Source organism: Chiloscyllium punctatum, chromosome 34, assembly GCF_047496795.1.
Source record: "Chiloscyllium punctatum isolate Juve2018m chromosome 34, sChiPun1.3, whole genome shotgun sequence".
NCBI lineage: Eukaryota > Metazoa > Chordata > Chondrichthyes > Orectolobiformes > Hemiscylliidae > Chiloscyllium > Chiloscyllium punctatum.
In genome coordinates, this window is record NC_092772.1 from 53,069,728 (window position 1) to 53,079,333 (window position 9,606).

Genomic DNA, 9,606 nt, shown 5'->3' on the forward strand with positions numbered 1-9,606 from the left:
GCTGGTACAATTGCAACATTTAAGAAGCATCTGGATGGGTGTATGAATAGGAAGGGTTTGGAGGGATATGGGCCGGGTGCTGGCAGGTGGGACTAGATTGGGTTGGGATATCTGGTCAGCATGGACAGATTGGACCGAAGGGTCTGTTTTCATGCTGTACATCTCTATGACTCTGTGGATGCTGTCTGTTCAGCTATGCTTTTCCAGTGCCACGTGTTTTGACAAGACAGTGGAACCTCAATTATCTGAACGAGGTGGGCGGGCACTATTTCGTTTGGATAATCGACTATTTGGAAAATTGATTAAATGCTTTTTTTTATGGGGCTCGGAGTTTTAAAGTCTGCTTCCCGATCTTGAGATGAGGCAGCACACATTGCGCGAGGCACCGCCTCCCCTCCCCTTTCCCCCCAGTCCAGCACTGCCCCCATAACCTGGCCCAACACTGCTCTGCACCCCCAGCACAAAGCTTGTGAGACCCCGCCCCCAACACCCCCTGCCCGCCCCCAGAGCCCCATCCCCAGCCACGACCAACCCCACCTCCCACCCCAACCAGGTTCACCCTCACCCCCAACCTAGTCCAACCACACCCCAAATCCGCCTCCCGCTCCCAACCAGTCCAACCTCACCCCCTGCCCCCAATCCGGTCCAACCGTGACCCCAACCAGGTCCAACCCCCACCCCAACCAGGCCCAAACCCACCTCCCCGCCTTCAAACTGGTCCAAACCTGCTCCCACTCAACACTCCCAATCCGGTCCAAACCTGACCCCTCCCCAAACCCGGTCAAACACCGCGCCTAAACCCATCTAACCCGACCCCCCCCCAACCTGGTCCAATAGCGCCCCCGAAACAGCCCTTGCCACCCCACCTCCCTGTCTACCCCCTCCGCCTTTCCAGGGCTTCCGGACTGTACACCAACAAGACTGCTGCTGCTGCAGCTGCCTTTGTGGGGTAAGTCTCCAAATAGCACACACTCTCACAACTTTTTACTGCAGTTTTTTGACAGGTTCCACCTTTGCCCTGCACAGGACAGTGTTGGAGAGATTATTCCTGGGATGGTGGGGGGGGGGGAGGTGGTTGGAGTATACACCCCTGTGTAGAACTCTAGAGAAAGTGTGGGGAGAGAGAGAGGGCGAGGTCAGTCATTTGGAGATGGTGCCTGTTTAATCATTGTAAACTAAAGAGACAATCACTGTTGGAAACACATCTTTGATGTAATGTTTCTATCGGGACCTCAAGATCTCCTTCAGATAATCTGATTTTCGGATAATTGGTATTTGGATAATCGAGGTTCTACAGTAAACTTTTGTAGCTAATGAATTTTATACAACAATGCATTTTAAATGCTTTATTAGTCAAGATTCCTCCAACAATACCTTCTTCAATCTCTGCCGCGTGGAAACAAGATTTTAATATAAGGTCATGGAAAACCTTCAGCTGAATATGTTTGATGTTTATGTTAGAGCTGACAGTTGCTCAGGATCTGATGATCTGCATCCTGAGAATCAAAAAGGACGCATGCACTTATGATCTTCCAAAATTCCCTTTACTTCAGAATACTCCCAAGAGATTGTTTCAAGTTTTCAATCAATTTGTCTCGCTTTTTCAGAACAATTACATACTAACTATGCTATTGTAAAAATAGAATCCCATCAGAACATGTTTATGTCATCTTTTGCTGTGTAAAATCTCTGGCAACATTTCACAGGAGAAAATATCAGACAGGATTAATGAACCCTGCGAATTGATATCAGGAGAATTTGTTCACAGAAGTAAATGTTAATGAGCATCTTAATGAAGGAACAAAAGATAAACATTTTTGGGAGGGAATTGCTGGTATTTGATTTGGTTTATTATTGTCACATGTATCCATGTGTAGTGAAAAGTTTTGACTTGCAGTACAGGCAGACCATACCATACAAAGTGCATAAGGGAGAAACAAAGTTGGGTAGAGTGGTTGTGGATTGGGAGGCAGGAAGTTAGAACTTCATGTTTGTAAAATTGCAAAAAAAAAGTTTAAAAAATGCTAGGGGGGAAAGCAGTGTGGTCCCTTTAAAATATGATGCTTTGTCAGTGCTTCGAGGTGTCTGTGAGCAGTAGTTTGGGGGATGCAGGTGCACAGAGAGCACCCAAACTGAAACATTTATATCGAAAGGCTATACAGTTAGCAGGCCGTGGAGCAGTTCTTATTAAGGCAACAGGTCTTTGAATTTGGTCAATCAGTTTGAACCAGGCACTTAGATACCAAAAACCTAATAAATTTAAATCTAACATGTTTGACAACATTGGGCCAATCCTATTGTAAGAAATATTGATATGTCATCATGGGTATAAAAGAAAGGGGCAGTTGGACAAAGAGCCCAGAGCTAACTGCCATCTGCTAGAGCAAACAGCCCTCAGCTTTTGAGAGAGAATCACTGGCTCTCAATCATCGACGTCTTCGAGAAATCACCGTCTAAGCAATAACAGTACCAATGGCAAAGACGTTACTGACAGAAGAAACCAATGGCGAAGACACTCCTGACAGACAAAATGGTAGAGGAGGTGCAGAACATTCTGAATGATGTAACATGGCTGTAATTTTGAGAGACTAAATTCGACTTTTTTGGACATGAATGTAGTTATTGGAACAGCATACCATTAGAATCTTGCTTTATTCGGGAATAGTTAATAGTCAGTTTGTTCACTGTTACAGTTCGATACCTAAATTGTTACTTGTTGATTTTTTTTAAAAAGTGTGTCAGGGGTTTTATTTACCCACTAGAAGTTTCTAAAAACCAGGTTACACCACTTTTCTCACTCCTTTTTCCAGATGATAGGACGAGGCAGTCTTTGCCCTTGTTTTGATTTTAGTTCACGGGGGATCCTCTTTTTTTTAAACATGGGTAATAGAGGGAGGGACGAATCAATGCAAACATCTACATTAAATTTAAAATCCAAGAGGTCCATTCATAAGTCTAAACACAGTGAGGAAGAAGCTGTTCTTGAGTCTGTTGGTACATGTATTTAAGCTTTTGTATCTTCGGCCTGAATGAGGAAGTTGGAAGAGACCATAACCAAGGTGGGAGGAGTCTTTGATTATGTTGGCTGCCTTCCCGAGGTAGCAAGAAGTATAGATGGAGTCAGTAGATGGAAGATTGGCTTGTCTGATGGACTGCACTGTGTTCGAAACTCTATTGTTTCTTAGAGTCCTGGGCAGAGCAGTTGCCATATCAAGCTGTGATTCATCCAGATATATATTAGATCGTTATAGACACAGCCAGCAATGGAGGAGGTGAAGGAAATGCAAGTGCTCAGAGCAAAAGGAATGCATAATCTCTGAGACTTATAGGGTTGGGAAATAGTGGAGGGTGAAAGAGTGGTAGATGTGTAAGAGTACAAAGAATGCATTTATGTCAGTCAGTAAGAAGGCAAATAGAAGTCTAAAAAGCTGAGGTAAACATGAATATTCCTAGAAGGCAACTGGATTGAAAGTTGAGGAAAGCATTCCCATAGCCTACAATCACCTCAAAGTCAGCAGTGGAAAGCTCTGACCTCCAGTGATGTATGCTGCATCCTCTGACTCACCAATTTGGAGTATGGTACCTCAAATTGCTTGCAAATAGTCTTGTCTGACAAAAAAATAGAGCTGAACTGGGTCCTAATGCCACCTTGAACCAGACAGTTGACACTCATGTTGGAAGAGGCCAGTTTATTGGCCTGTATGTTGGTTAGGCCCATTAGAGCCATCTTACTAACACTGTAGGGCTGATGGTACAGAATGGCCAATATGGGAGCTCACCAAGACAAAGGAGCCACTGCTTCATTGCACCACAGAAGGCACAACTTGCTGAGCCAGGAGGAAAGCTGCTTTCAAGTTAATCTTGAAAATTTTGTCCCGCCTTCCTCTGAGCAATCCAAAACCCTCCCATAACAGGGTGGACTGCAGCATTGAACTCCAGGATGTCAACAGTTTTTGGCATCTCAGCATCCCATTGACTGTTGCCTTGCAGTCTTCCATCTTATTATAATGGCAGACCATGCCCTAAACATAAACACCACAGCCTGCAGCTGTTTCAGGGCCCTATCTACATTGGCTTTCTTGTGGCTGCTGATCATAATTTGTGCTCCGTTCAGTGCTCAGCGATGACACACCAGTCCCTTGGGTAGAAGCAGTAACCATGGCAACTTTGCCACTCAGTACCTCTAGCCCTATAATGTGGAAGCAATGAGGAGAAAACAGAAAGTGTTGCAAGAATTCAGCAGGTTGACAAGATCAATGGGAAGAGAGATACACAGTTAAAGTTTGCAATCAAATTTATCTGCCTGTACCGACCAGGAAGTCAGATTTGATGCTCAGTGGCTGCAATGCCATTGGGCGCAGTCATGTCTCAATCAGTTGGATCCATGACTAACTCTCCTGGCCAATTAATGTCTGTCATAGGAAGGATTAACATCACAAGGCTTGATCTTGGTCTACTGAAAGATCCAAAAATCAAGAGGAAGGAGACAGGACTAAAATGCTTGGATAAGCCAGCAATCACTAAATGAAATCCTGAGGATGCAGTCCCTGGATAAATTGGGGTTCAGGAAATGAATTTCTCGCACTGATGTCTGACTGAACTGGGGTTCAGTAAATGAAGCTGGGTTGGGGGGGGGGGGGGAGCAGTGGGGGGTGTTTGGAAACTCCACTCCAGTGGCTAAGGGTGGAGTGGTATAATTAACATATGAATCATCTCATTAACATAATTACCTTATTAGCATAAGTTTCTGGGTACAGGTGAGGCTGAGGGAGATGGCTCTACAGTCAGTTCTGCTGTAATACATGTTTATCCAATGCAAATTGGCTATAATGAGATTGAGGAATTGAGGATATATCCTAGGATTATGTGGGAAGCAAGAGAGGAAATTGCAGTACCGTTGGCAATGATCTTCTCGTCTTCACTGGCAACGGGGGTGGTACCAGGGGACTGGAGAGTAGCGAATGTTGTGCCCCTGTTCAAAAAAGGGAATAGGGATAACCCCGGGAATTACAGGCCAGTTAGTCTTACTTCTGTGGTAGGCAAAGTAATGGAAAGAGTACTGAGGGATAGGATTTACGAGTATCTGGAAAGACACTGCTTGATTAGGGACAGCCAGCACGGATTTGTGAAGGGTAGGTCTTGCCTTACAAGTCTTATTGAATTCTTCGAGGAGGTGACCAAGCATGTGGATGAGGGTAGAGCAGTGGATGTAGTGTACATGGATTTTAGTAAGGCATTTGATAAGGTTCCCCATGGTAGGCTTATGCGGAAAGTCAAGAGGCATGGGATAGAGGGAAATTTGGCCAATTGGATAGAAAACTGGCTAACCGGTCAAAGGCAGAGAGTGGTGGTAGATTGTAAATATTCAGCCTGGAGCCCAGTTACAAGTGGAGTTCCGCAGGGATCAGTTCTGGGTCCTCTGCTGTTTGTAATTTTTATTAATGACTTAGATGAGGGAGTCGAAGGGTGGGTCAGTAAATTTGCAGATGATACGAAGATAGGTGGAGTTGTGGACAGTGAGGAGGGCTGTTGTTGGCTGCAGAGGGACTTAGATATGATGCAGAGCTGGGCTGAGGAGTCGCAGATGGAGTTCAACCCTGCCAAGTGTGAGGTTGTCCATTTTGGAAGAACAAATAAGAATGCGGAATACAGGGTTAATGGTAGGGTTCTTAGTCAGGTGGAGGAATAGAGGGATCTTGGGGTCTATGTACATAGATCTTTGAAGGTTGCCACTCAGGTGGATAGAGTTTGTAAGAAGGCCTATGGAGTATTATCGTTCATTAGCAGAGGGATTGAATTCAAGAGTCGTGAAGTGATGTTGCAGCTGTACAGGACTTTGGTTAGGCCACAGTTGGAGTACTGTGTGCAGTTCTGGTCGCCTCACTTTAGGAAAGATGTGGAAGCTTTGGAGAGGGTGCAGAGAAGATTTACCAGGATGTTGCCTGGAATGGAGAGTAGGTCGTACGAGGACAGGTTGAGAGTTCTCGGCCTTTTCTCGTTGGAACGGCGAAGGATGAGGGGTGACTTGATAGAGGTTTATAAGATGATCAGAGGAATAGATAGAGTAGACAGTCAGAAACTTTTTCCCCGGGTACAACAGAGTGTTACAAGGGGACATAAATTTAAGGTGAAGGGTGGAAGGTATAGGGGAGATGTCAGGGGTGGGTTCTTTACCCAGAGAGTGGTGGGGGCATGGAATGCGCTGCCCGTGGGAGTGGTAGAGTCAGAATCATTGGCGACCATTAAGCGGCATTTGGATAGGTACATGGATGGGTGCTTAATCTAGGTTAGAAGTTCGGCACAACATCGTGGGCCGAAGGGCCTGTTCTGTGCTGTATTGTTCTATGTTCTATGTTCTAGACCATCATTTGTACAATGCAACTTTTTCTTACCTGTACTGGCTATAATGCAATTCCAGTCCCATTAGCTATTACACGATTTTCTTATAATGTACGTTTGCATGGGAACAAAATCATCGCATTATTTCATAACAGACCGTGTTGACACTAGAAAGCACCAACAGGAATTGAGAGACAAGGAAGACAACCTGGACACATTTCAAAATTGTTGTGTTTATATATTTGTCTTCCTGTCTCACTCCAAGCTGGGCAAATTTTTTAACCTGAACCTCGGTGATTTAAGTATGATGTTCAGGTATTTTGACCACTTCATAAGACGACAAATAATTATTAAATGCAGTTTCTCTACTTGAAATTAGTCAAACTAAATATGGAGTGAATGAATGGTGCACATGCGATGTGTTACTGTTGTAGCTGGTAGTCACTAGTTTCTACATTAGTAGAATGAGCTACAACAAACAAAAGCAAAAATACCTGGGGGGAAAAAGCTCAACGGTTCTGGCAGCATCTGTGGAGAGAAAAAAATTAACATTTCCATTCCAGTGATTCTTCTTCAGAGCTCATTGGAGTGACCTACCATTAGTTTAGCTGTTTGCCGTTCAATGCCCACCATGATCAAAACATCAACTTGAGTGCATGGAGTTGAACCTTCCAGTACAATGTATTTGAAAATCGCTGTTGAAATTTTGCACTAGAACATCTATTGCATGTGTATTGTTGGTGCAAAAGAGATGCTTGTGACTCTGGAGTTGTCGCATACTATTTCTCCAGGCCAGTATTTACTGAAGGTAGCATCTTGACTCAGAATTTATGAGGTATATATCGTGATTTACCTTTTGCCAGGTTTGTGCCATTTCTCAGTTATAAAGATAACATTCTTCCCTGAAGTCTTCAGGACATCCTTGATGCACTTTACTGTGGTCTCTCCATGTCAGCATTCTTCAATTAACTTGCTGTAGAAAAGCTTTTTATGGCAAGCCCTCATCTGGCAAAATATTCTGTCTCCATTCTTTTATTTCTCATTAGTACTGTGTGGATGTTGGGGATGTCAAGCAGCATCAGAGACTCATTTTTTAGGAACCTAATATTGCCATCTGATCTGGGGTATACTCAAAAGGTTACTTTTTTTTTTACATGCATGTCCCTCATAAGCCTACAAGATCACAGGAAAGGGTTCTCGGAACAGAATGATACTGTCCCTACCTTTTGAGTCAGAAGCCAGAATGTGCAGTAACACGTCTGAACAGCATAGAGTCATAGAGATGTACAGCATGGGAACAGACCCTTCGGACCAGCCTGTCTATGCCAACCAGATATCCCAACCTGATCTCGTGCCACCTACCAGCACCCAGCCCATATCCCTCCAAACCCTTCCTATTTATATACCCATCCAAATGCCTCTTAAAGGTTGCAATTGTATCAGCCTCCACCACATCCTCTGGCAGCTCATTCCATACATGTACCATCCTCTGCGTGAAAAAGTTGCCCCTTAGGTCTCTTTTATATCTTTACCCTCTCACCCTAAACCTATGCCCTGTAGTTCTGGACTCCCCAACCCCAGGGAAAAGACTTTGTCTACTTATCCTATCCATGCCCCTCAGAATTTTGTAAATTTCTATAAGGTCACCCCTCAGCCTTATAGAGCCCCAGCCTGTTCAGCCTCTCCCTGTAGCTCAGATCCTCTAACCCTGGCAACATCCTTGTAAATCTTTTCTGAACCCTTTCAAGTTTCACAACATCTTTCCGATAGGAAGGAGACCAGAATTGCACGCAATATTCCAACAGAGGCCTAACCATGTCCTGTACAGTCGCAACATGACTTCCCAACTCCTGTACTGAAAATATGTTGCTGGAATCCTGAAGATTCCTGAAGAAGGCCTCATGCCCGAAACGGCAATTCTCCTGCTCCTTGGATGCTGTCTGACCTGCTGCGCTTTTCCAGCAACACGTTTTCAGCTCTGATCTCCAGCATCTGCAGTTCTCACTTTCTTCTCCCAACTCCTGTACTCAATACTCTGAGAGGCCAATTCTTAGTTAATCACATTAGCATTCTGTTGCCTCTGAAGGAATGCTGACATGATATCCAGATCATTGTGAATAACTCTAGTGAAGGAGTGCTGCTGAGTATGATAATTTTGTCAATACCTTCCAGTCTTGAACTAATTACTGTACTCGTCTTTATGTATTACTCTTACGTGACACAGTAGTAAGTATTTTGCAGCAATTTTTGTGCTGATAATTGGAAATTATAATTATCACATTATGAGTATTTAGAAATCTATATTTATCAGCAATTTTTGTGCACAGTACAAAAGTCAACCCAAGTCCTCCACAGATATCAGGTGAACAATAGTGAGTCAAGGTATAATCTTGTACACGAATATTGGGACAAGGAAATGAATTTTTTGTGCTATTATGTGTTCTGATGAACAATTCACACCAACGTTAAGTTCATTATCAAAAGAGCATTATCATTATGTAATTAGTAACTCTTCGTAACGTCATTCCACTCAGCTTTAAGACTCCAATCTGCTGGCCATCTTGCTCTGCTCCAGGCTTCCAATCTGCTGGATGTCCTGCTCAACTCCAGGCCACCAGCCTGCTGGTGCACAAAAATTGTTACGAGTATTTGGAACTCTATATTTTGCAATGTAATGGGAGATGTAGATCATGTGAGGGGAAAAAAAATTAAAGCAGATGATCAAGCTTTATTATATTGAATGGTAGAGCAGGGTGACAAGCTGAATAACCTGTTCCTGTGCTCGTAACACATACTGAAAACATCAACCACTTCTCAGTAAGATGCATAGCCATGAACCTGCTGAACAAGACAAAATGGAACAGATAGCCTTGCTTCTCTCCACTTGTGATTAACAAGTCATCAGAAGATTCTTCACTATCCAGGATGCTTATGATCAATCCATGTGGAATTTGATGAATTTTTTGATGTAATATTTTGCCATGAGCTGAAGGCTTTTTTTATTGCAATGAAATTTTGTGTTGGTGGATGGGGGCAAATTATGAGGTGGAGCATCTGGTATTTTGATCTTGAAGTAAGTGTCTTTGTTTAGGAGGCAGCTGCTTTCATAGATCAGTTGCTATGCTGAGAGTGCTGGGAGATGCCATCCTTGGCAGATGGAAAGCACGAGAAGTACTCTATATAGTCGAGTAAAAGTCGATCCCCTATTTTTGGCCAATAAATCTGGACTTTACCATATATCTCTTGTAAAAGTCGACCCGAGTCCTT

At 43.6% G+C, this 9,606-nt stretch overlaps 1 pseudogene; it reads right to left on the reverse strand.

Annotated features, from left to right (window-relative positions):
• Window positions 1–1,457: 1,457 nt before the first annotated feature.
• On the reverse strand, window positions 1,458–4,352 carry LOC140458957 (dehydrogenase/reductase SDR family member 4 pseudogene; annotated as a pseudogene).
• Window positions 4,353–9,606: the final 5,254 nt, after the last annotated feature.